Source organism: Stegostoma tigrinum, chromosome 31, assembly GCF_030684315.1.
Source record: "Stegostoma tigrinum isolate sSteTig4 chromosome 31, sSteTig4.hap1, whole genome shotgun sequence".
NCBI lineage: Eukaryota > Metazoa > Chordata > Chondrichthyes > Orectolobiformes > Stegostomatidae > Stegostoma > Stegostoma tigrinum.
In genome coordinates this window covers 31,694,971-31,722,193 of record NC_081384.1, presented here as the reverse complement: position 1 = coordinate 31,722,193, position 27,223 = coordinate 31,694,971, and the positions used below count along the sequence as shown (strand labels likewise).

General features: G+C 45.5%; 1 protein-coding gene across 3 annotated transcripts in view; it reads right to left on the bottom strand.

Annotated features, from left to right (window-relative positions):
* Positions 1–27,223, bottom strand: part of LOC125466241 (rho GTPase-activating protein 12) — a 212,064-nt gene that overhangs the window by 151,497 nt on the left and 33,344 nt on the right. For 2 of the 3 annotated variants that reach the window (XM_048560516.2, XM_048560517.2), the window contains exons 3-4: positions 20,599–20,702; positions 7,058–7,203 (exon numbers count right to left, since the gene is read on the bottom strand). The exons of the other annotated variant lie outside the window; for it this stretch is intronic. The gene's annotated coding sequence lies outside the window, so the exon portion shown is untranslated. The remainder of the gene's footprint in view (positions 1–7,057; positions 7,204–20,598; positions 20,703–27,223) is intronic. 3 annotated transcript variants of the gene reach the window in all.

Genomic DNA, 27,223 nt, shown 5'->3' with positions numbered 1-27,223 from the left:
GGAAGAGACCAAAACTTATCCATATCTAAGTATTTTTTAGCATTCACTTTAGCCAAGAGAAACAAAACAGCCATTTCTCACATTCTACTGGGTTCTCTTGCTTTTAAGAAGTTATTAGGGCATAACTTAGATTAAAAGGGTATCAAGCAGCATCCGCTACTGGATTTAGTCTTGTGTTTAGGATTTTGGAAGACTTCTGTGTGGCAAGTTGCTATAAAAGGGAGTGCATAAAAGCATGGAGAGAGAAAAAGACCTTGTGGAAACTGAGGGAACAAGCTAGCTGTGTATCTTAGTAATGAATCAGATTGAAGGATTGTGAAATAAACAGTGCAAGAACTGAGCAGGGAGACTAAATTACAGGCAGTGAGCTCAATGTCAAATCAGGAGGAGAAAGAAAGGGAGGAGGAAGATTGCATTGAGAGAGACAGTGGAGAGAAAAAAAGAAGAAAATAAAATAGGGTGAGGATTTGGATGAACACAGCAGGCCAAGCAGCAGAGGAGCAGGAAGGCTGATGTTTCAGGCCTAGACCCTTCATCAGGAAAATCTTTTTCTGAAGAAGGGTCTAGGCCCAAAACATCAGCATTCCTGCTCGGCCTGCTGTTCATCCAGCTCTACACCTCATTATCTCAGATTCTCAAGCATCTGCAGTTCCTACGATATCCAAGAAAATAAAATGGTACCTTAAGGTCGGGACAAGTTACGCCTGAACAAATGGCAAAGTACACATTAATATTTAATTTTCAATGTCGGTGCAGATTAATTTGACCATAATTAACATTCATTAAAAAAAATTGTCAAACTTGAATTGAACACAAATTGTGGAGAGTTATGTTTCTACCTATCAAGCAAATACATCACCTTCACACTATCCAAAGCATTTCAATTATGAGTCAGACAGAGAAATGCCACTTTGCAAAGCTAACAGTGGCATGGTTAAATTTCATCTGGATGACATTTGAATATCTGAGTTTAACTGTAAACTTGCTCTCACCTGAAGTTGCAATACATTGTGTGTGTAAATAATGACCGATGCCATTAGCCTCACCAATATATTAGCAGTAAGCTATGGCCCGTTTTTCATCATTTTCCAAACTATCCACCACTTCAAGAGAATACTGAAGATATCCTCATAGCTTATTTTCTTCATGTACCTTAAACCTTTCTTCCCTTTCCTGCTCCACCCTCACGTCAAAACAAGTGCAAAGAGTTTGCTGCCACTTCAATGAGGACCATTCATTCAGTTGTATCTCTTGTTCATGCTTTCTCTGGCCCCAAACCAACCCTTTTCTGTCTCCGGGCAGAAGTCTTCCTCCACCCTGTTTCAATTTCTGAACTCAGAATTACATGATAATGGGAATTTATACCACAGGTGGTGGCCATTTGGCCCACTGAGTCTATGCCAGCTAAATCCAGCATTCCAGAGATTGGCCCATAATCTTGTTAGCTATGGCATTTCAAATGTACAGCACTTACTATATTTTAAATACAATGATAGTTTCTGCCTCTAAATCCTTTTATGCAGTGGGTTTCTCAGGACAAAAACCTTAAAGTTTGAGTCTTTTATCCCTTTTCCTGGAGGTAACTTTGCACTCTGCTTTCTCCATGAGCAAAGCCACCTCTCCCCGTGCAGCTGTCATCTAACCAACACTATCCTCCTAACTAGGCCTGCAGTGTTGATTAACTGCCTCCCATCAGATATCACCTGGGAGAAAAATATCAGGCACCAGCAGGACTGAGGCCCAGAAACGGACCGTCCATTGCCTTCCTGATGACTAGAGGAAAATTCAACCAGTTCCCTCATAGAATCATAGAATCCCTACGCCATAGAAGCAGGCCATTCAGTCCATCAAGTCCACGATGACCCGGTGATGAGCATCCCACCCAGACCCATCCCCATCCCCTACCATATCCCAGTAACCCTGTATTTCCCATGGCTATCCCACCTAGGCTGCACATCACTGGACACTATGGGAAATTTAGCATGACCAATCCAAACCTGCATATCCTTGGACCATGAGGGACAGCTGGAGCATCTGGAGGAAACCCACGCAGATACAGGGGGAATATGTAAACTCCACACAGTCATCTGAGAGTGGAATCGAATCCAGGTCCCTGGGGCTGTGAGGGAGCAGTGCTAACCACTGAGCCATCATGCTGCCCAGCGTCAAGAAAAGTTACATTCAACTTGAATATTAGTTTTTTTTTATAACTCATTCATGTGGACATCACTGTCTACGCAGGTATTTATTGCCCATCCTAATGCAGTCCAGGGCCTGAGTCAACCACACCAGCTACAGTTTCACTGAATTCAAATTCCACCATGGCAGAATTTGAACCCAGTCCCTGGAACATTAGCTAGGTCTCTCAATTATTAGTCAAGTGATAATACCACTAGGCCATCAGCTCTCTCAACAGATGCTGCCAGATCTGCTGAGTACTTCCACCACTTGCCATCTTTATTCGCAGACATCCAACATCAGCATTATTTTAACATTTCTTTGATGATAAACCTACTGTATCACTACTAAAAAAGGCAACTCACATTTAAAAATCATCAACTACCAATGAGAGATAGTAAGAACTGTCAATGATGGAGTCAGAGATAACAGTGTGGAGCTGGAGGAACACAGCAGGCCAGGCAGCATCAGAGGGGCAGGAAAGCTGATGATTCAGGTCGGGACCCTTCTTCAAGGGGTAGGGAATGGACTCTGAAATAAATAGTTGGGGGCAGTGATCACAGGTAGATAGGGGAGCATATAGGTGGGAGAGAAGATGGACAGGTCAAGGAGGTGGGGATGAGATGGGGGTTCTGGTCTTGGGATAAGGTCAGAGGTGGGGAGATTTTGAAGCTAGTAAAGTTCACACTGAGACCATTCGGTTGTGGGCTTCCAAGGCAGAATAGGAGGTGCTGTTCCTCCCATTTCCGGGTGGCATCGTTGTTACACTGGAAGAGGCCCAGGATGGACATGTTGTCCAGGGAGTGGGAGGGGGAGTTGAAGTGGCTCATGACTGGAAAGTGTTGTCATTTGTTGCGAAACAAGTGTAGGCGCTCTACAATGTGATCTCCGAGCCTCTGTTCGGTCTCACCTATGTAAGGGAGGCCACATCAGGAACAGCGGATAAAATAGACCACATTAGCGGATGTGCAGATGAACATCTGTTTAATGTGGAAGGTTTTTTTGGAGCCTGAGATGGGGGTGAGGTGTAGGGGCAAGTGTAGCACCTGCTATGGTTTCAGGGAAAGGTGGTGTTGGGGCTAGAGGGAGTTGCAGAGAACGCAGTCCCTCCAGAAGGCAGATAAGGGTGTGGAGGGAAATATATCCTTAGTAGTGGGGTCAGATTGCAGATGGCGGAAGTGGTGGAGAATGATGCATTGAATCTGAAGATTAATGGGGTGCTACGTGAGGACAAAGGGGAATTCTGTCTTTGTTTTTAGTACGGGAGGGGTATGTGATGACTGAGGTGCAGGAAACGCAAGAGATGCGGTCGAGGGTGTTTGACCATCGAGGGGAGGGCAGAGAGGGTGTGGAGGAGTTGCGGTTCTTGAAATACAAGGTCATCTGGGATGTTCGGGAGTGGAACACCTCATCTTGGGAACACGTGCGGTGGAGGAACTGAGTGTATGGGATTGCATTTTTGCAGGAAGGTGGGTGAGGGGAGGTGCACTCCAGGTAGCTGGGCTTGAAGTAGATATCAGGTGAGGTGGTCACCAGAGATGGAGACAGAGGTGTCCATGAAGGAGAGAAAGGTATCAGAGATGGTCCAGGTGAATTTGAGGTTGGGGTGGAAGGTGTTAGTAAAGCTGATGAACTGTTCAAGCTCCTTGTGGGGAGCTCGAGGTAGTGCCGATACAGTCATTGATGTAACGGAGGAAGAGGTGGGGGATAGGGCCAGTGTTGCTGCCGAAGAGAGATTGTTCCACGTAACCCAGAAAGAGGCAGGTATAGCTTGGGCCTGTGCGGGTACGCATGGCCACCCCTTTTGTCTGTAGCAAGTGGGAGGAGTTGAAGGAGAAATTGTTAAGGGTAAGGATGAGTTTGGCTAAGCGGATAAGGATGTGGGTGAAGGAGGACTGGTTGGGCCTGCAGAAGATGAAGAAGTGGAGGGCTTTCAGGCTGTCTGCACGAGGAATGCAAAAGTACAGGGACTGGATGTTGATAGTGAAGTTGAGGTGTTGCGGGCGAGGGAATTGGAAACTTTGCAGGAGCTGGAGGGTGTGGGTAGTGTCCCGGGCATAGGTGCGGGGTTCCTGGACTGGGGGGGGGGGGAAAAAGAGAGTTGAGATAAGCGGAGATATATTCAGTGGGGCAGGAGCAGGCAGAGACAATGTGTCAGCCAGGGCAGTGGATTTTGGGAAGGAGATAGAAACGGCTGGTTCGGGCTTGGGGAACCATGAGGTTGGAGGTCACCTGAGGTGATGAGGTTATGGGTGATCTGGGCGATGATGTTTTGGTGGTTGGGGTGGGGTCATGATCAAGAGGGCAGTGGAAGGTGGTGTCGGACAGTTGACCTTAGTGATGTGAAGGTCAGTGCGCTGTACCACAACTGCGCCTCCCTTGTCCGCTCCCAAACATCCCAGATGTCCTCGCATTTCAAGAACCACAACTTCCCCCCAACTCAATGGTCGAAAAACAGCCTCAACTGCATCCTTTGCATTTCCTGCACCTCAGCCCTTACATCCCTCCCCGCAATAAAAACAAAGACAGAATTGCCCTGTCGTCACATATCACCCCATCAACCTCCAGATTCAATGCATCTTCTCCACCATCTGCAATCTGCCCCAGCTACGAAGGATATATTTCCCTCCCGACCCTTATTTTTCTTCGGGAGGGACCACTCTCTCCACGACTCCCTCACCCACTCCACCCCCAGCACCTTTCCCTGCAACCACATCTGTCCATACACCTGCCCTCTCAGCCTCATCCCAGGCCCTAAAAATGAAAGAACCTTCCACATTGAACAGGTGTTCATCTGCACATCAGCTAACGTGGTTTATTGTATCCAAAGTTCCCGATGTGGCCTCCTCTACATCGGGGAAACCAAACGGAGACTCAGGCTGCTTTGTAGAGCGCCTGCACTCTGTTTGCGACAAATGACAACACCTTCCAGTCGCAAACTACTTCAACTCCCCCTCCCACTCCCTGGACAACATGTCCATCTTGGGCCTCCTCCAGTGTCACAACAATAGCACCCAGAAACTGGAGGAATAGCACCTCATATTCCCCCTTGGGGGTCTACAACCCAATGCTCTAAACGTAGACTTTACGAGCTTTAAAATCTCCCCACTCCTGACGTCATCCCAAGACCAGACCCGACTCTCATCCCCGCCTCACTGACCTGTCCATGTTCTGTCCCACCTATCTATTCCTCTCACCTCACTGACCAATCCCCAGCACCAGCTAGCTACACTCACCTTTACTAGCTTCATCCCCGCCTCCTTAACCTGTCCGTCTTCTCTCTCTCACCTATCTGCTCCACTATCTACCTGCTATCACTGCTCCCCACTATCTATTTCCCTCCCCCACTTCTGAAGAAGGGTCCCGACCTGATATGTCAGCCTTCCTGCTCCTCTGATGTTGCCTGGCCTGCTGTGTTTGTCCAGCTTCACACTGTGTTAACTAAAAATGAGAACTTCTTTCCATTTTCTTTCCTTGTCCTATTCTGGGTCTTTTGATGACCTGTGAAACATAGACTTACCTTCTGCTGTTTTCCGGATGCCAACTCTCAGGAGGCATGAAAACTTGACTTCAGACCAAATGGATGAAGTGAAAATTATAACCAGATAACATCACCAATGGCCTGTCCAAATGTGGGAACCTACAAATCATTGTGTTCCAAGAACAATTTCTTCAATTTGCTTTCAAGTTCCACTTCCACAGAGTATTAAATATTTGGCCCTTTTAAAATATAACTGCTTATCTAAGTCCATTTTGCCTTTGTAATATATTCTGGCAGATACATGCTTTTGCTCTGAAATTACGCTGAGAAGCTAGATGAATCAGCAATTTTCAGTGAAGCAGAGGAGATTGAATCAAGCAGTTTGAGACGCAATTTAGAAGAATCCAAGAATTTCCAAGACAGTATTTGCTAAATCTGTGATACCTTATGGTATCAACACAGAAACAGACCCACAAAGGTCTTTTGATGAACAAACTGCACACTTCCTTTTAATCAATACTTTCAGTAACAAGACTAACATAAGTAGGAAACTAAGGGTAATGTGTCTAAAAATTAAAAGCATACTGAATTACACTTCAATGTTGTTGCTATTATTAACTACTGCTAAATATACCTAATTATTGCTGAAGACATGGTTTTGATTCATGGGGGATCGGTTTCAATACTCAGGAAAGAGAGCTGTTCCTTACACCTTCACTCTGTGCCAACTGGCACATGGCTTAGGTAATAATCCCAGAGAATATTATCATTGATGGTCTGCCTGGACCCTAATTTCTCACCTCAACATCAGCCCTAGTTCTAATTACATTATTTTCCGATAAGTGGCTAAAACAGTTGGATTTTACCATTCCACTCCAAGTTCTTCACCAGTTGTGAGATGTCCTTAACCCTAGGGTCAGTCAACATGCTTTTGAGTTCCTAGTCATGGCTACAAGCTTTCTATCTCCTTGAATATGTTGTTCCCAATTACTACCACAAATTTCAGCAGTGCAGCAAGAAATACAACTATGCAGCCTGTGCAAAAAGAGCATTTTTCACAAATCTTGCCATCCCTCCTTCGAAGTCTATGGTTTAATAAACAGTTCAGACAGTCTAACTCTTTAAAACAGTCTTGACCGGCAAATCGCCAGAGAATGATTCAATCAGGTCACTTTCCCTTATAAAGAAATAGCTTTCAGCAGTTCCCACTTTCAATCCAAGAGAGAAAACAAAAAATCAGAATTGAGATTGAATTTTAATTGTTTTCTATTTTCAGCTTTTTAAATTCAAATTAATTTAATTGAAATTTACAGCTAATTTGATTAGCTTAGTACAAAATAAAACATTGAATAATCAGAAGGATGAATAAATGTAAAGATGATCACTCTAGTAACTAACCTGTGTGTTTGTTCAGTGTTTTATTCCAATTCTTGTCTGCGCATTAACTTTACTTCGGGGATCATAACAAAAACCAATAACCTTCAATCAAACTTCCAGTCAGTAGCAGGAAAGATGGCACAAGATTTTATGTTTTAAGGCATTTACTGTAAAAACAAAAAAGAACTACTGATAAACAATATTTCTGTGGGCAACTTACACAGGTAATGCCTGCCATTTATTTGCAGAATTGTTACTGACGGTCTCCTAGTTGGGTTGTTCCCTATGAACATGAGTAATTGATTGGGATTACAGCAGTGTTAATTTCTACATCGTAATTAAACTTCTATTAATAAAAAAGAGCTGCATCCATAGTGTCACGTCGATTTAGGGCAATATTGGGAAGCTGCAGCCGTTCCTTCAGAATGGAATAAAATCAGAATTGCACGGGCAGGATTTTCATGATGCATTATCCCAATTGGTTAGGTAATGGGCCAGGATTGTAACTTCCTGAAATTTACTTTATAGTCTTTATTGGATTCAGAGAGTACTGAGGAAACAATGAGAAACATTCAGATAGTGAGAAAAACATGGGTTCAAACTTTCAGCGCTCCACAACTACTTGTCACTGGCTCAGAATATTGGAAAGCAAGTGTGATGAACTAAGCTCTACAGTTTATAATTAAACATTCAAAATGCAAAAGATACCAGTACTGCTAACTTATCCAGTTAGCTTTAAGTTAGCATTAGTAATTCTATCATAGTCTTCACAGTGACAACATATGAGAAAGCAGAGTTTGGAAACTACATAATGTGAAATAAACAATGTGTGTGTCTCGGATTCTGATGCACACTATCTCAGTCTGGTTATAACAGACTGACAGCTCAGTGCACACCAGTAGGTAGGTTGACTTGCAAAGAAACATAACAGGAAATATCACCAACAGAATGAGCAGTATCACAATTCATTATTAGTGTTGTTACACAAAAATAGATATTACACAAGCACTGCATCTTAAAAGGTAAGGAAGTATCACTTGAATTACGCACACATTAAATCGCCCAGCAAATGTCATTCCTCAAATAGATTCCCATCAACATTTAACCCATTAGATATCTAACTTGCCCACTGAAACTTGTTGCATACAAGGACATTGGGCTTCAGTGAGAGAACCACTTTCCTAATATTCTCTCTGCCGCAATTAAGCTCATTGCTTTTGTAGCCTGATTGTCCCACTGAACCTCAGATCTTTTCTCCTTTTCTTTTTCATTACTGTTATTACACATAACCGAATGGAATTTTTCCCATGACCAAACCACCTGTGGTGCTTTTCATCTACTATTCACCACCACTTAAATCATCCGTGTTTTCAATTAATCAAATTAGATGCAATATCCAGCAAGGCCAATGCTTTATTACTACAACCACCGAAGCCCCATTCTATTAGCATTCTGGACTAGTTGAAGTAAGTTTCATTCTGTTAGCAATAGCTTTTCTAATATTTGATTTAAATTTTCTAATTTACATTTGTATCTTCTGAATTTACTGTCTACTTGATTTGAATTATTACTTTTCCTTTGATTATACATTCAATGCGCAAACTAGCAAAATAAATGCATAATACAAATCTAAACATAATATTTCATTGTAAATATGTTGACTAAGTGTAATTGTAATTTATAGATGTTTTAAAAATAAAGTACTAGAGTAAATTTTCATTTAAGTTGCATTTTGAGGTTCATGCACAGTAGCAGATTAAGAGGTACTCAAATGGAGAGTAGAAAGACCCTTGTTCAATCCTTATTCATTTTGAGTATTTCTTATCAATGTATGAAGGTTTATTCATTCAGCATAGTCGGTACAATTTGATTGAGTTGGAGAAGGACAGAGGAAAATATCAAGATCAATAACAACTGTGCGCCGATGCGTATAGGGCAACATGGTGATTCAGTCCTTAGCACTGCTGCTTCACAGCATCAGGGACCAAGGTGCATTTCCACCCTCCGATGACTGTCTGTGCAAAGTTTGCACATTCCTCCCCTGCCTGCGTGAGTTTCCTCCCACAATCCAAAGGTGTGCAGGCTAGGTGGATTGGCCATGCTAAGTTACCTATAGATGTCCAGGGATGAGTAGGCTGGGTAGTTTAGCCATCAGATATGCAGGGTTACAACAATAGGGTGGGGGTGGGGTTGTCTAGGCAGGATGCTCTTCAAAGGGTCAGTGTTGACTCGATGGGACAAATGGCCTACCTCCACACTACACTAGGATTCTGTAATGTGGACATCAGATAAGGACAGGCCCAAGCTCAGCTGGTATACTTTCCATTGCCCAGACTTACTTGACAGCTGACAGACCAAGATCGTGACAGTGATGTCCGAAGGTAAATTAATGTAAGAGCAAGGCTGTTTTCAGTAACTGGGCAGAACGAATCTTTATCCCTTTCACTATTACTGGTGGTTATTTGTTGACGCTGTTGCATGGTCTGTATTGCAGGACACTCTGCTCTACAGGCTAATCCTGGGTTTGTACTTTGGCTCAAACATGAAATACACCTAAAGGCCTATCAATTCCGTGAAAGATGCTCTTTGGTCTGCCTGAAAACTGCTGTCTTCCACTGCATGGAGTTGCTCTTGATTCGAGTATTGAAAATTGGCACATTCCAAGGTCCAGGGCTACATGCTGATGGGTGCAGTAAAGCTCAGAGTAGCTGCTACAGAGGCAAAATGGCAAAGGGTTCCTGCTGAGGCCTTTCTGTGATAGCACATTGAAGGCTGGGAACCACAGAACCCTTTGTGTTGACTGCATTACAAAAAATGTATATTATGCATCAAGTGTATTGAGGCACTTCAGAGTGGAATGTTATGTTTAGGAGGTATATTTTTGGAATAAAAAACAATTGGACTCAAAAGGTCGTTTCACATTTAGTCAAGGTACCTTCAGAACAGCAGGGGCTATGAGTTAATGAGGCACCATTGGCATAAAAAGTATAGTAAAAAAGGTCCAGTAAATAATTACCCATTTTGCTTTCATAATGTTTACTTTCTAATTTAAAAGTATCTCAGCTAAACAGCTCACAATACTCCAGCCAGTGTGAACCACACATTTATCAGCAACTTGAACCCCCATAGCAAAATCCACAGAGAAGCCAAGGACTCTGCCAACTCTTGTACGAATCAAGTTATATCACCAAGTTATATATAGCCAAACATCTCTCTACAGCAAACATTGAGTTGCATCATAAAGCATTTTTTTTTTGGTCAGGGAGGTAAATCTGTGGATGATCGTGAGTTTGGAGGTGTAATTACTCATGCATTGGGCTATCTTCTTGCGTGTAATTTTACTTTTAATCAGACATTCAATTATGGCATGATTCTGTGATCCAGCACATACAACAGGCTATCAAGCTTACAGGATGTACATAGTAAGCTTGGGGCATGCAGTTTGGGAGTTTCCACTCTTTACTTTTAAAATGAATGCATGGAAAATGGCCTGCAATTCCCTGCAGAAACAGAGGATCATGGAATCATCCTGTATAAGTGCCACATCAATTCAGCGATAACTAGTTGAAGAACTGACTGTCACCTTTCCAAAATCTATGGCAATATTCTACCAGCAAAACTCTCAACCTTAATACGTGGAATTCCCCCACGCACGACTGTTAAAGACATACCAGAACTCTCACTTTGTCAGACATATATTTAAATATCACTCCTACTTCTGATCATTTCAAATCATTCTACAAAAGTACTCTGCTTTTAATTGGGCAACACTAGCAAGTTGCCACTGTTTCCCATATTCTACCACCTCTCTTCTATTGCTATCAATGTGTTAACATGGTTCACATTGTCCATAGTAATCGGCAAAATAAGCAGAGGTGAGATAAGAAGATCCTTTCTTACACAACCTGTCACGATCTGGAATGTACTTCCTGAAAGAGTGCAAGAATAACTTTCAACGCAGAATTGGGTAAATAAGGCAATGGGGGAAAATACCGGTGTGTTATGTTGGAAAAGCAGAGGTGTGGGATGAATTGAAATGCTCTTTGTAAAATCTGGTACAAACAAGATGTGCAAATGACCTCATCCCGTGCTCTATGATTCCTCAGTGGCAATTCGAAGCACAGTTGTCAAGTGATCTTTATACCGAGTTGTTAGGTTGTAGCACCAAACATTTAGACCGAGCAAAGAGAAGCAGATTCTGCAGTCTGTAGCCCTATCCTGTAAACATTCATGATTCAGTGAGCTAAACTACATAAACTACCTTTAAAGAAGGAAAGCATGCAATAATAAAGATCAAGACCAAACATTATTACACCTTTTCATTTGTTTAATTCCTAAAGCAAATCTAGCAAGCAATCTCTGAAAGAGGACAGTGTGGCCCTCGTGTCTCCCTGACCCAGCAGAGCCTAAGAGAACACCACAAAAATTATCTAGCCATGTCATGGAAGCTTGCTTATATTCTTTGCCCGCCCACCCACCCTCTTGTATGTTGTTACTGAAAGAAAAGTTAATTCCTGTAACCCCACCAACCTCACCCCAACCCCGTTTCAGTTGCTGCAGTTATTTTGCTGCAATAATTGGCTTGTGTCAAGAATTTTTCCAGAAGAAAAAGAAGTGGACAGCTGTTCCATTTATGTAGGATTGCTGAGCTATGCTCGACAAGGTATTCACCGAATTCCTGTTGAAGTTGAGAAACAGGAACAACCTTAACACTGGAATAAGAACAAAACTAAATGGAACACTGAAGGACGCATTGAGCTGCAGCATCAGTTCCTCTTGAAAAATGAGCAACTAGAATGGTGTCAATTTGCACCATAAAGTGTGAATCAGTTTTCCTTTGCTCTGTACAGTCATTATCTGACTGAATGCCAATGCTCATTTTATATTTGAACCTTTTATAATTATTCACACAAGTCCAAATGCAAACAGAGAATGGTCTAAGGTTGATAATTGCTCTAACAGGAAAAAAGTTGATATGTTAATGGGCCAGTAATCCAGACACCTAAGGGAATGACCAAGACAAATGACATTGGATTTTGCAGTGCTTAAATGGGACAGTAGGTTGGCAAAACATTAAAAAAAAGGGCAGCAGGATGGCTCAAACAGTTAGCACTGCTGCCTCACAGCGCCAGGGATCCGGGTTCAATTCCACCCTTGGGTGACTGTCTGAGTGGGTTTCCTCTGGGTATTCTGGGTTCCTCCCACAGTCCGAAGGCATGGAGATTTGGTGGCTTGGCTATGCTAAATTGCCCATAGTATCCAGGGATGTAAAGGCGAAGCAGATTAGCCATGGGAAAATTCAAAGTTACAGGGATAAGGTAAGGGGGTCAGTCTGGGTGGGATGCTCTTTGGAGGGTTGGAATGGACTCAATGGGCTGAATGGTCTGCTTCCATACTGTGGGATTCTATGAGTGTGGCAGTTAGAAACCCCACTTCTGTTTCCCCCAGTGCCATTTATATAGCCTGGGAAAACGTGCTGGCAGAATTAAAACCCACACTTTTCAATGGCTCACTTAACATTGTGGGCTCACTAAAAGGCATACCTCTGGTAGGTTTGAGATGTTGGTGAAGGCTGCCAGACTTTCAGGAGCCCTCTGAAATCACACCAGCTGGATAAAAGTGGGGAAATAATATGGAAGCAGGCACAGATGGAAACAGTGTGAAAATGATCTTTAAAGGGTCTTAGTCCCATATATTTAAAAGGTTCCATTTCACCATGTGAATACTTAATCCAATTTCAAAACTTAAACATGGGCAATCGAGAGGGAAGCAAGTGCTCCTTGTCTCATTTATGAAAGTTATGGGAAGTCAGCTGCAACTATATTTACTTTTCAGCTTTGTTTATTAAAATTAAGTGATAACAAATTTGAGGGAAAATGAATTTCAGAAAAAACTGATGTCAGAAAATAAGGTCAGAGAAAAGCACAAATAATGGTCTTGGCAACATGTCAGAGTTCCTGAGGAACTCGGGATGGCGGGGTGGCGGGGGGTGGGGGGGGGGGGGGGTGGGGGGGGGGTGGGGGGGGTGGGGGGGTGGGGTGGTGTGGTGGGGTGGGCAGAGAACACCATATCCAATGTTGCCCTCATCCTGATAGCCACGTTTGTGCACGGCTGCATTAAGCTGTGTATCGATCTTCAGTGACACTTGGTGTTTGCATACTGAGTTTTTTTACCTGTCCCTGCTGTTGCGAAGGATGGGACTGGCCTTTTTAACACTGAGCACTCCTAGTAGTTGGACCGTTCCATATCACCTGTCCTTCGTAGAGAAACTTTGACCACCAGTCCATCAAAAAGTGGTCAGCACAAAACATCCTTGAGACCCCGGAGGGAAAAGGAGAGGATGGATCCTGTTGTGTGGTTCCCTGACCAGACTGTCAAAAAAATCATTTGGCAGAATGCCTCATCACCAGAACTTTCCAACAAGCACCAATACATTGCTTGACTGGTGGTAAGAAGGGACCCATGAGTTCCTTCATATATGTCCAAGACACACACTGAGAAAAACATCAAATGCACTTGGAGGACCACCAGCATGGTGACAGATGCTCTTCGGTCTGTCCAAAACTTGTTGGTGTTCCAGAAAAAAGGAGTTGACCTTGACTGAGTGTTGCAGACTGGCAACATTTTAAAGGTCCAGGACTACGTGCCGAGGGATGCATTAAAACTTAGGGCAGCTTCCGCCAAAGGTGCAGTGGGGAAAGACCACTGCCTGAGGTCTTCCTGCTGAAGGTAAATAGGGGTTCGTTCAGTTAATCAGGCCTTGTTAGTGCCTCAACGCATGTAAATATAATCTTGTATGCGTAAGAGATGCCTTTGGTTTGTTGGGATAGAGTTGAGCTCAAAATGTTTGTTTGTTAGTTTTCTTGATACTGGACAGAACATTTGTGACAATGAGTTTTGAGAAGATTTGTAGCTCAGGTTGAGGTTCTGGATGGGAGTTTGCTCGCTGAGCTGGAAGGTTCGTTTTCAGAAGTTTCATCACCATTCTAGGTAACATCATCAGTGAGCCTCCGACAAAGCACTGGTGTTATGTCCCGCTTTCTATTTATCTGTTTAGGTTTCCTTGGGGTGGTGATGTCATTTCCTGTTCTTTTTCTCAGGGGATGGTAGATTGGTTCCAAATCAATGTGTTTGTTGATGGAGTTCTGGTTGGAATGCCATGCTGCTAGGAATTCTCGTGCGTGTCTCTGTTTGGCTTGTCCTAGGATGGATGTGTTGTCCCGATCAAAGTGGTGTCCTTCCTCATCTGTATGTAAGGATACAAGTGATAGTGGGTCATGTCTTTTTGTGGCTAGTTGATGTTCATTAACCATTAACATGACCCACTATCACTCATATCCTTACATACAGATGAGGAAGGACACCACTTTGATCGGGACAACACATCCATCCTAGGACAAGCCAAACAGAGACACGCACGAGAATTCCTAGAAGCATGGCATTCCAACTGGAACTCCATCAACAAACACATTGATTTGGAACCAATCTACCATCCCCTGAGAAAAAGAACAGGAAATGACATCACTACCCCAAGGAAACCTAAACAGATAAATAGAAAGCGGGACATAACACCAGCGCTTCACCGGAGGCTCACTGATGATGTTACCTGGAATGGTGATGAAACTTCTGAAAACGAACCTTCCAGCTCAGTGAACCAGCTTACATCCGGAACAAAATAAAGACCCACTCTTTTGTGGACCGAGAAGAGGAGAGCACGACTGTGTTAGAGGTGAAAGAAAGACGTCGGGTTGGCTGTGCACCCTTGCAACCGGTGGATCTTAATGCTGGCTTCGGCCTAACGCTGGTTCAGGGGAGCAGCCAACCTGCAACGATGGCTGCGGCAAGTGCTCGTGCCCCAGGTCAGGGGGTCCAGAACACCATCCGTGTTTCTGTAAAGAAGGTGGATGAAGGTGCACCTGTGGACCGCACCTTCTTCGTGAAGAGGGTCCTGTTGGACTGTTGTGAGTTTGCTGCTGCGGACATTTACTGCCTGCAGGATTTCCCCGGAGGGGGTTTTTACGATGTGACCTTCAGGAGTGCCAAGCTTTGCGAGCGCTTCCTGGAGGTTTTCAAGGAGAAAGGAGGTGAGGCCCCCCTCTCTGTATTGACCGCTGTCCTGCTGTTCGTGATGCCAGCACAGAGGAGTCGTATGGTGACTGTACATATGTACAGCTCGCATGTGCCAGCAGTTGATGTCCTGACCTTCCTCGGAAGGTACGTGAAGGTGGAAGGGGACCTAACCAACATCATGGACCCCTTCGGGATCTGGACCAGTAAGAGGCAGGTCAAGGTGACGCTGAGGATGGGTACGGGCAAGAACATTGTACACCCACCGTCCAGCTTCGCAATCGGCGGGAGCAAGGGCTACCTGACCTACGCAGGGCAACCTAGAGTCTGCCATGCCTGTGGTAAGTCAGGTCACGTGGCGGCCGACTGCAAAGCCACCATCTGCAGGAACTGCAGGGAGGAGGGACACCTTGCAAAGGATTGTCCACAAGAAAAAAGCTGAAACCTCTGCGGGGAAGCGGGCCACCTCTATAGGGCATGCCCACGGCGGGGGACCACCTACGCCCAGGTCGCCTGCAGGGGCAATGCGGGGCAAGCCCCCCCCCCCCCGCCACCGGAGGAGAGGAAGGCACCAGGGCCCTGCAAGGACCCCCCTATTGTGCAGGAGGGCCCAGCCCCGCAGGATGGACCCGAGGCCAGCAAAGCGCCCCTGCAGGCTCCGCTCCCCGCCGACAACCTGGAGTTGATGGAGGTGGTGACAGGTGACCTAGGGGAGTGGACAACGGTCCGGAAAGCGAGGAGAAAGGCGTGCCAGCAGGCCCAGGCACCACAACCATCAAGCGGGAAGCGGCAGCTACAAGGGGGGTATAGGAGCTCCTCTGACGAGGGAGATTCGGGGGAGGCCCGCCCAAAGTGGAAGCTAAAGATCTCAAGGGAGAAGGAAAGCAGCAACCCGCTTTCAGGTGACGGGAGGCGTCCTGAGGATCCCTCCAACACCCAGCCACGCGCTGCTGGGGCCCTGGAGGGCCCCCTGGAACTTCCAGGCGGGAAGGAGGAAACAGCGTGTCCCCAGCCTGACCCAGAGCCGGACTCTCCTGCCTCCGTACCCCTGACAGGGGGATGCCACCCGGAAGGCAGCACGGACGGTTTCCTGAGCCCAGAGGACGTCCAGCAGTTAGCCCGGGCAATGGGCATGAAGGGACAGATGGAGGGGCTGGACCTTGGACTTCGGGAGGGTACTGCGGTCACTGCCCACAATGGGGGTACGAGTTGCGAGCATTAACATGCGCAGCGTCAAATCCACCGCAAGATGTGTGTCCACGTTGGCCTACCTGATCACCGTCAAGGCGGACCTCCAGTTTCTGTAGGAGCGCGGGATACCGCACCTCAGCAGGTATGGGAATTGGTCCGGCACCTGGACCTGTGGGCCTTCGATCTGGTCAGGGGGTAACGACTGTCGCTCCTTGGGCCTGGCTATTCTGCTGCGGGGCGCAACTTCACCATCTCTCAAGTTCAGGAGGTGGTGGGGGGGGGGGCGCCTCCTAGTGGCTGACATCACCTACAGGAATGCTCCCCTGAGGCTGATCAACGTGTACGCCCCAGCGGTACGGAGTGAGCGGTTGGCCGTCCTGCAGCGGCTTCCACCCCTGCTGGCTACGTCCAGGCCGGTCATCCTAGGCGGAGACTTCAACTGCATCATCAATGCAGATGGAAGATCCGGCGTGGGGACAGCGGGTGGGGGGAGTCAACTGGACGTCATGTCCAGGTTTCTGATGGGGACGGTGCAGGACGCCAAGCTGCTCGACATCTTCAGCACCCCTGCAGACGGAGTGCAGCGGAGATACACCTGGTCGCGGCCAGACGGGTCTATCCGCTCAAGGATAGACTTCCTATTTGTGTCACGGGTGTTCTCGGTCAGGTCCACCGGCGTCGAGCCGGTGTTCTTGTCTGACCACTGCCTCCTGCTGGCCGGCTGTCACTTATAGGATGACCAGCAGGCCGGTAAGGGGGCGTGGAAGCTCAACACGACTCTGTTGACCCCAGAGAATGTCGAGGAGCTCAAGAGGGAGTACACTGGTTGGAGAACCGTGAAACCCCTCTTTGAGTCTCCGGGCGACTGGTGGGAGACGGTGAAGGAGAACATCAAGAGGTTCTTTGTCCTCAATGGTGTTCGGAAGGCGAGAGAGAGGCGGGGAAAGCTGTTGCGAATCCAGAAAAGGGTGCACAACCTGCTCCTTCTGCAGTTGATGGGGGTCGATGTCACGGAGGACCTCCACGAGGTGAGGGGCCAGCAAGCCTCGCTCTTTGCCGTGGAGGTCTCCAGGATAATCTTCCAGTCCAGGGTCTGCTCCATGAAGCAGGACAAGATGTGCTCGCGTTTCTTCTTTCAGAAGATGCACAAAGAGAGCTCTGTGCTTAGCCAGCTGAAGGAGGACGACAGCTCGGTGACGTCGTCTCGGCCCGACATTTTAAGGATCAGCAGATCCTTCTATGCCGTACTGTATGACACGAAACCCATGGACAGCACGGCCTCTGAGCCGTTCCTGTCGTCTATCACGGAGGTCTTCGAAGACGGCACGAGGGAGTGGCTGGACTGGCCGATATCCCTGGACGAGCTGACCAGAGCCCTCAAGTCCTTGGAGAGGAATAAGACTCCCGGGGGCAACGGCTTACCGGTCGAGCTGTATTCCGCTCGGTGGGACCTGGTTGGCCAGGACCTGCTGCAGGTGTACGATAGTGCGCTTCGGGCACGGGAAATGTGCAAGTCCATGAGGAAGGGCATAATCACCCTCATTTACAAGAGGAAGGGGGAGAGGGAAGAAATTAAGAATTGGCGTCCCATTTCACTATTGAACGTGGACTACAAAATCCTGGCCAAGGTCATAGCCAACCAGGTCAGGTCTGTCCTGGAGTCGGTGATTCACCCTGACCAAACCTGTGCTGTGCCAGGCAGGAAGATCGCTGAGAGCCTCGTGCTCATTAGGGATACGTTCGCCTATGTACAGGACAGGCGGGTGGACACCTGCCTCGTCAGCCTGGACCAGGAGAAGGCCTTTGACAGGGTCTCATGCTTACATGAGGGACGTCCTCTCCAAATTGGGGTTCGGGGAGGGCATCCGCAATTGGATCTGGCTGCTCTACACCAACATCGTTAGCGCAGTCTCGATCAACGGGTGGGAATCGGACAGTTTTCCCGTCAGATCTGGAGTCAGGCAGGGCTGCCCGCTCTCTCCTGCCTTGTTCGTGTGCTGTGTGGAGCCCTTTGCCGCATCCATCAGGAAGGACGTGAGCCTGAAGGGCGTGACTATACCAAGCAGCAGAGGCCTTCATGTCAAGACCTCCCTGTACATGGACGATGTTGCCGTCTTCTGCACCAATCATCGGTCGGTGAGTAGGCTGTTGGACATCTGCGGTCAGTTTGAACTGGCCTCTGGTGCCAAAGTCAACAGGGGTAAGAGCGAGGCCATGTTCTTCAGGAACTGGGACGACCGCTCCTTCATCCCCTTCACCGTTAGGACAGACTACCTGAAGGTGCTGGGTGTTTGGTTCGGTGGAGCTGGGGCGTGCACTAAGACTTGGGAGGAGCAGAAGCTGGGCAGGTGGACGCTCCGGTCCCTCTCCATCGCGGGTAAGAACCTGGTCGTCAGGTGCGAGGGGCTTTCGGTACTGTTGTATGTGGCGCAGGCCTGGCCTATTCCCTGGACCTGCGCCGCTGTGGTCACCCGGGCCATCTTCCACTTCATTTGTGGGTCGAAGATGGACCAGGTCCGCAGGGACACCATGTACAAAGACCTGGAAAATGGGGGAAAGGGCGTACCGAATGCCACCCTCGCCCTGATGGCTACATTTGTGTGTGGCTGCATCAAGCTGTGCGTAGATCCTCAGTATGCAAACACCAAGTGTCACTACTTACTGAGGTTCCACCTGTCCCCGGTATTGCAAAGGATGGGCCTGGCCTCGTTGCCGCGGAAAGCTCTGAGTAGTTGGACTGTCCCGTACCACCTGTCCTTCGTGGAGAAATTTTTGAAGGGAAACACCTTTGACCACAAGGCCGTCAGGCAGTGGTCAGCATGTAGTATCCTCGAGACCCTTCGGGAAAAGGAGAGGGTGGATCCCGTCGTGCGGTTCCTCATGCAGACTGCCAAAGTCGTTTGGCAGAATGCCTCATCGCCCGAAATTTCAAACAAGCACAAGGACATTGCTTAGCTGGTGGTGAGCGGGGCTCTGCCAGTGAGATCCTTTATGCATGCCCGGAATCTCTGCGCCACCACACGCTGCCCTCGAGGTGGCTGCGGGGGGGACGAGACTGTCGATCACCTCCTTCTGGAGTGTGCCTATGCGCAGGAGGTCTGGACGGGGAATGCAGTGGTATTTGTCGAGGTTCGTCCCAAGCAGCTCCATGACACGGGACTCCGTGCTCTACGGGCTGTTTCCCAGGACGCACACCGAGACCAACATCAACTGCGCCTGGAGGACCATCAATGCGGTGAAAGACGCTTTTTGGTCTGCCCGCAACTTGCTGGTCTGCCAGCTGAAAGAACTGACCCCGGCCGAGTGTTGCAGACTGGCGCACTCCAAGGTACAGGACTATGTGCTGAGGGACGCGCTAAAGCTTGGGGCAGCCGCTACCAAGGCGCGGTGGGGAAAGACCACCGTATGAAACCCCTCGTCCAGAATAGGAAAAAGGGCCCTATCTGGTAACTAGGCCCATCTAGTGCCATGCCCGACTGGTCAGGGGGCCAACGGGGACTGTGCGGGGAGACGACTGCCGGGGTATTTTCTTTGCTTTGTTTTTTTCTTCTTCTTTGTTTGTTTTTTTTCCTTTAGTTGGTGTACGTACCCCCTGGGTAACCCGGAGCGGCTTGCATGACAGGGTAGGTGTATAAATGTTTCTTTTGTACATTCTATGAATAAAGTATATTTTTTCAAATAAAAATAATGGTGACGCAACGTCCGAAAACGAACCTTCCAGCTCAGCGAGCAAACTCACATCCAGATTTCTGACAATGTATATATACAGAGATTTTTAAAATATATTTTTGAAATAAAAAGTGTCATAATTTTTGAGGAACTAGAATTGCACGAATACTTGTATATATAGTTCTTTAAGCTTAGGCCAATTATCAATCTATAATTTTAAGAAGGAAAGCTTTTACTTCCTCCCTAAATTTAACGTGAACCAACTGATACTGACCCCTTTAATATCAGTAGCAAGCTGTTACACAAACTGTCTTCAATGCAAACACTACACGGAGCAGTTACATTTGTGAGACTGCTATTCAGAACTCTGAGTGCACTGCAAAGTGGGAAAGTAGGAAGCTCAAGATGACAGATGGGCAAGTTGAGATTACATTTGAAAGAAGCAATTGGGTCAATGGGCTGAGGAATGGCAATGGAGTCGATTTTGCATTTTGGTAAAACAAACAAAAGAACCGGACTTGTACAATTAATGTTAGAGCCCTGGATAGTGTTATAGAACAGGGACTTAGGGGTTCAGATACATAATTCTTTGAAATTTAAATCACAGGTAAACAGGGTGGTTAAAGGTAGCTTACCTTCATTGCTCAGACCCCTCAGCATAGTAGATGCGATGTCATATTGAGGTTGCATAGGACATTGATGAGGCCTTTTCTCGAGTACCGTATGCAGTTCTGGTCACCTTGTTGTAGGAAGGACATTATTAAGTTGGACAACGTTCAGGAAAGATATTACCAGAGTTTTGCCAAGAACAGAGTTTTAAAAATAGAGTGGATAGGCTGGGACATTTTTTCCCCCCCACTGGAGTGTAGGAGTTGAGGGGTGACCACAAAGAGGTTTATAAAATCTGGAGGGACATAAATAAAGTGAACAGTAAGGGTCTTTTCCATTGAGTGAGGAGTTCAAAGCCAGAGGCATATTTTTTAAGGTGAGAGGAGAAAGATTTAAAAAAGGACATAATGGGCAACATTTTATTTTAAAACAGAGTGGTTTGTGTGTGAAATGAACAGCTAGAGGAAGTGATGGATGCAGATACAGTTACAACATTTAAAAGACATTTGGATAAGTACATGAAAACAAAAGGAATAGGAGCCAAATGCAGGTGTCAGAGACTAGTTTAGTTTAGGAACATGGTCAGTGTGGATTAGTTGGACCAGAGGATCTGTTCAATGCCTATGACTCTAAGACAGTGTCAACTGGAAAGAAAGGAGTGTTGTTCAGGAACACAACCTGGGGTCTTTCAGAAATTCCTTTCAAACCCATGACCTCTACCACTGGGTTAGAGGAGGGTAGCAAATACATAGGAACATAACTGTCTGCAAGTTCCCCTCCAAGCCAAAGACCAATTTGACTATGTCGCCACTCATTTTCTGTCACTTGCTTAAAATCCTAGGACACCCTGCCTAACAGCACGGTGGGTGTACCTACCCTTCAAAGGCTGCAGTGGTTCAGGAAAGCAACTCAAGGAGACACCAGATCTGTCTCCATGAAACTGCATTCCCAGACAGCATGGAGCTGAAAGAAAGTTCACAACTGTGCGATTAGTGGAACCTTCCATTTCTATCTTTAGCAAGAAAAATCCAGCCTCTGCGTTCAGCATTCAGTCTGGCAGATAGGGAATTCAAAGTTAACGCATTGAATACAATCTGAAACAAAAAATGAGTGATTGCAATGGTAGCCATAAAATGACCATTATAAAAACTGTTCTGGCTTACTAATGTTTGGCAAGGCTAGGGAGACTGCACATGACATCTAATGGCTGGATCTAGCCTCTGGTCCTTCAAAATCATGGAATTCCCTCTTTACTGGCACTGTTGATGTGCCTACAATAAGCACAACAGTTCAAGGAGGCAGCTCATTACCACCTTCTCAAAGAGAACTAGGGACAGGCAATAAATGCTGATCTGGCCAGCAATTCCACATCCCACTGCCTCTGCTGGATCTCGACTCCCTACTCTCAATGCAGTCTCCTAAGTCAAGGGGTGACTCAGGTACTCATTATCCCACCCATCTTTGAGGCATACTGTTGGCCAATTAAGGACATTATTTCCCCTCTACTACCAGAATATGCCAGGTACTGGAAGGTATGTAAGAGTCGAATGCATCTGATTTTAACCATAACCTCTTTCCTAGCCTCCCTGCTTGGCCTCCGAACACCCCCGCCACACCCAGCACCTCAAAGGCCTCTTGTAGAAGTGCAGCCATGAATCATTGGCAAGGTCATTTGCATTTGAATGACTACATTAGACTTTACTAGACACTATGAACGTGTCCCTTTCAGGTTTAAGCATCAAATTCACATATATCCTTTACTGTGCGATAGAGCAGATGGCCCTGTTGGGGATATCGTTACTGATTCAGAGCCCGAAAAGAAAAATAGGCAGTGTAATTACCACATCACTCTGCTAGGGGTGATTTTCAGAAATAATGGGTTCCATCTTGATAGATGAAGCTAAAAAGACAATACTCGTTCCTCAAATTTCTTGAGTCCACCATTCATTACCAAGTCTTTTGGAGTTTCAATTGCTGAACTGGATGTGGGGTTGCTTAGCATGGTTGAAAGCATGAAAGCATGGTTTAGCATGTCTGTAGCCTGTGTTGTAACTTTATCACACCTCAATTTTAATTACACCGATGTTATTACATGAGTTAACCCCAGTTATGTTTTTAATGATAACAAGTGACATATGTCAAGTTTGCTGATTCTCCATTTTCATCCTACAGTAACATGTTTTTAGTAAGTGCCTTTGTCTGCTCACTATTTCTCTCCTAAAATTGCATTTAAGCAGTTTAATGTGTGCTTCTGGATTGAGATTTCATTTTAGAAGTGACAATTCACATTTGGACCTGTTAATCTCTCTTTGACAACCACAGATTACAACTTCATTTGCAATTATCATATAAATATCAATGCATTGTTCAGTGTAAAGGTGAAACAATATGATTGAGCATCTGTGGCAGTTTTGATGTTCGGAAACAGCCTGTGTGACATGCATTGTTATAACTGAAAATGCTTGGCCAAGTACAACAGCAATTCCCCATTTATTTGAAACAGGAGACAACTTTGGAGCTGTACCATAGTTATGTTACATTCAATGGAAAATCCTTGATCAGGGTTATATTCTGGAGCTTTCTGTGGCATTGATAAGAGAGTACTGATGAATAAACATTATCCTAATGAATTTCTTCAGAGGTAGAACTAAGTGGACAACAGGCCTTCACTTCTTTATAAGTGGGCTGTGTCCAAGCCTGAAATTGAGCAAGGCACAGCTGGCTATGCCCAAGTTTTATTTTTATTCACTTGTGGGATGTGGAATTGCTGGCCAGGTCAGCATTTATTGCCTGTCCCTAGTTCTCTTCAAGAAGGCAGCTCATTACCACCTTCTCAAACTGTTGTACATTTGTAGGCACATCCACAGTGCCAGTAGAGAGGGAATTCCATGATTTTGAAGGAACAGCCATATATGTCCAAGTCAGGATGGTGAGTGGCTTGGAGGGGAATTCCAGGTGGTAGTGTTCCCATGTACCTGCTGCCTTCATCATCTGGATAGAAATTGCTGTGGGTTTCACAAGTGCTTTTGAAGGCTTTTTGGTGAGTTTCTATAGTGCATCTTGTAGATAGTACACACTGCTGCTAACAAGAGTCAGTGGTAGAGGGAGTGGATACTGCGGCAATCAAATGTGATGCTTTAACCCGGATGGTGTCAACCTTCTTGAGTGTTGTCAGAGCTGCACCCATCCAAGTAAGTGGGGAGTACTCCATTATACTCTTGACTTGTGCCTTGCAAATAGTGGACAGGCTTTGGGAGTCAGGAGATGACTTACTTGCTTCAATATTCCTAACTTCTGACCTACTCATGTAGCCATTGGTGAGTCCAGTTTAGTTTCTGGTCAATGGTCATCCCTAGGATGTTGATAGTGGGGGAATTCAGTGATGACAATGCTATTGAATATCAAGGGGTGAGGGCTAGATTTCTCTCTTATTGGTCATTGCATAGCATTTCTGTGGTGTGAATCTTACTTGTCACATTCCAGCCCAAGCCTGGATAATGTTTGCATTTGGACAAGGATTGTTTCAGGTCCAAATGGACTCAGCATATAAATATATTAACTACAAGGCAAGTCAAAGTCTTGGAATACTGTAGTGAGTAACTCACCTCCTGACTCCCCAAAGCCTGTCCATTATCAACAAAGCACAATACTCCTCACCTCACCTGGGTGGGTGCCATTCTAACAACACTTAAGAAGCTTGACACCATCCAGAACAAAGAAGCCTGCTTGATTGACATCACATCCACAAGCCTCCACTGCTGATGCTCAGTCATAAATATATAATGCGCATTCTGGAAGAGAGATTTCCTTAGTCTTTTTCCCAATATATATCCCTTAACATTGCTGAAGCAGATTATTTAATAATTTGTGATATACAAACAATAGCATTACAACAATGGCTGCACTTCAAAAATACTTCACTGGCTGTAAATTGCTTGGAATCTCCTGATGTCAATATAAATCCAATTCTGGCTTTTATCTTGAACTCTTTCTTTGCTATTGAGCAGCTAAAGTGCTTTTCTTAAGGAGTGGATTTCCCTCTTAAAATGACTGTTTCCAGTAAAGGCATGCCTCAGTAGCTGAAAAACATGAACATGGGGTGGGAACATTGAAAGCCAATCAGATGCTTAGTAGGCAGATAGCTTGCAACCAAATGAAGGTCACACTTAACTCAGACTAGCCCTGTATTTAGCAAAAAAAAGATCTAATTTACGGCACTGCAGTCATTCTGAAAACAGTAAAAAGGGAAACAAAACACTTGCAATGATGTAGTACCTTTCAGAACACACATAGAATCATACAATTCAGAAAATGCCTTTCAGACCATCATGCCTGTACTATCAAAAATACAGTACTAGTTAGAATATCCCACTTTTCTCCACTACCTCTGTCTGGAATGTTATGACACTTCAGGTGCTCCTCCAAGTACTTTTTTTAAAAAACAGGTTGAGAGGTTTCCTGCCTCAACTACTCCCCTATGCAGTGCGTTCCACCATCCTCTGGGTGAAAAAGATTTACTTCGAATCCCCACTTAACCTCGTCTTTCACGTTATAATTTTGCCCTCTTGTTAGTGACCCTTCTGTTCACCCTATCACCTTATAATCTTTTATACCTCTATCAGGATCCCCTTCAACCTTTTATGTTCCATAGAAAAAAATCCTGAGCTCATGTAGTCTCTCTTAACTGAATTGCCACATCCCAGGCAACATCCTGGTGAATCTCCTCTCCACCCTCTTCAGCACAATCTCATGCTTTCTATAGGTGACCAGAACTATAAACAGCACTCTCGCACTGGCCTAACCAAAGGTGCGTACAGCTCCTACATAACCTCCTCGCTCTTATAATCTATGCCACAACTGATAAAGGCAAGCATCCTATATTTCTTCTTAACTACCCAATTAACCTGTCTTGCCACCTTCAGGAATCTGTGGATAAGCACCCCAAGATCATTCTGTTCCTGCGTTTCATAGCGTCCTGCCATTAATGAGGACTCCTTTGTTCCTTCTTCACATTTATCAGGATTAAATCTTAGCTCTCACTGATCTACCCATCTGACCAATCTTTTCCTATCCCCAGAATTTGCTGCCCTCTGTCAATCATCAAGCCAATTGTTGTGCCGTCTTTAAATTTACTTATCATTCCCCACCCCTACCCCAACATTCTCATTTGCTTCATTTGTGAAGATCAAAAACAACGAGGGACCAGCACTCATCACTGTTGTGCACTACTGCACACCGGGCTCCAGTCTCACAAACAGCCATCTACCAGAACCCTCTGCCTCTTGCCAAATTATCCTGGATTCCATGAGCTTTTATCTTCTATCAGTTTTCCACGTGGGACCTTGTCAAAGGCCTTGCTGAAATCCATATAAAACTACATCAACAGACCCACCCTCACCTAAACATGTGGTCACCACCTTGAAAAATTTCATCAGATTTGTTAGGCATAAGCTCCCTCTGAAAGTCATGCTGACCATACTTAATCATACCTTGCCTCTCTAAATGGAGATTAATTTCTCCTTCACTATTTTCCCCAATAGTTTCCCTACCACAAATGTTAGGCCCACTATCTATAGCTTCCTGGTCTTGCTCGACCACCCTCATTGTAAAGTGGAACCACAATGGCTGTCCTCCAGTCCCCTCACACCTTCCCTGTGGCCAGAGATAATTGAAACATTTGGGTGAGGGCCTTTAATTTCTTCCCTCATCGCCCACAGCTGGCTGGGATTCAACTCATCTAAACCTGGGGACTGGTTCATTTTTAAAATCCACCAGAAAACCCAATACCTCCTTGCTTCTTGTACTAATCTGTTCAAGAGTGTCACAGTCCATCTTCTCAAATTCTGTACTTGCATTCTCCTCTTTCTGAGTAAAGACAGATGTGAAGTATTCATTCAACACTACCAACGTCCTCCAGCTTCATGCACAGATTGCCTGTTCGATCCCTATTCTTCCCCAGTTATTCATTTTCCCTTGAATTATATGTAGAATATCTTAGGATTCACCCTAATCTTGCCTGCCAGTGTTTTTACATGGAGGATGTCGCACAGAATGTCCAAAAGCACTGTGCAGCCAATTAAATAATTCTGGAAATTTATTCATTGTTGAAATGGAGGTAACACATGCAGCAATTTTTTTTTAGAAAGGACAATCCCACAGTGCGATAATGACCAGAGACAGAGGAGGTATAGCTGAGGGATAAACATTGGCCGAGACACCAGGAGAACTCTGCACTTTTTCAAAATAATGATATGAGATTGAGAGATGGAAATACAGGGCCACAGTCTAACATCTCAACTCAAAAATAATACCTCCAACAAGGCAGCTTGTGCATTTCTAATCATTTATCTCAGCCATAAAATCATACACAAGTCTCTGTTAAGTATGACTGTCTGCATTTTGTGCTCAAGGAGGTTGAGCAGTGACCTGACAAAAGTTTAAGACAATGAGGGGTATAGAGAGAAATGATGGCAGTTGTCTTTTCCCTAAGATGGGGAATTTCAAGACTAGGGGACACATTTTTAAGGTGACAGGAGAGAGATTTAAAAAAGACATGAGTGACAGGTTTTTTTGTTTTACACAGAGCTTGGTTCACGTGTGGAATGAACTTCCAGATGAAGTGGTGGATGTGGGTACAATTACAATGTTTAA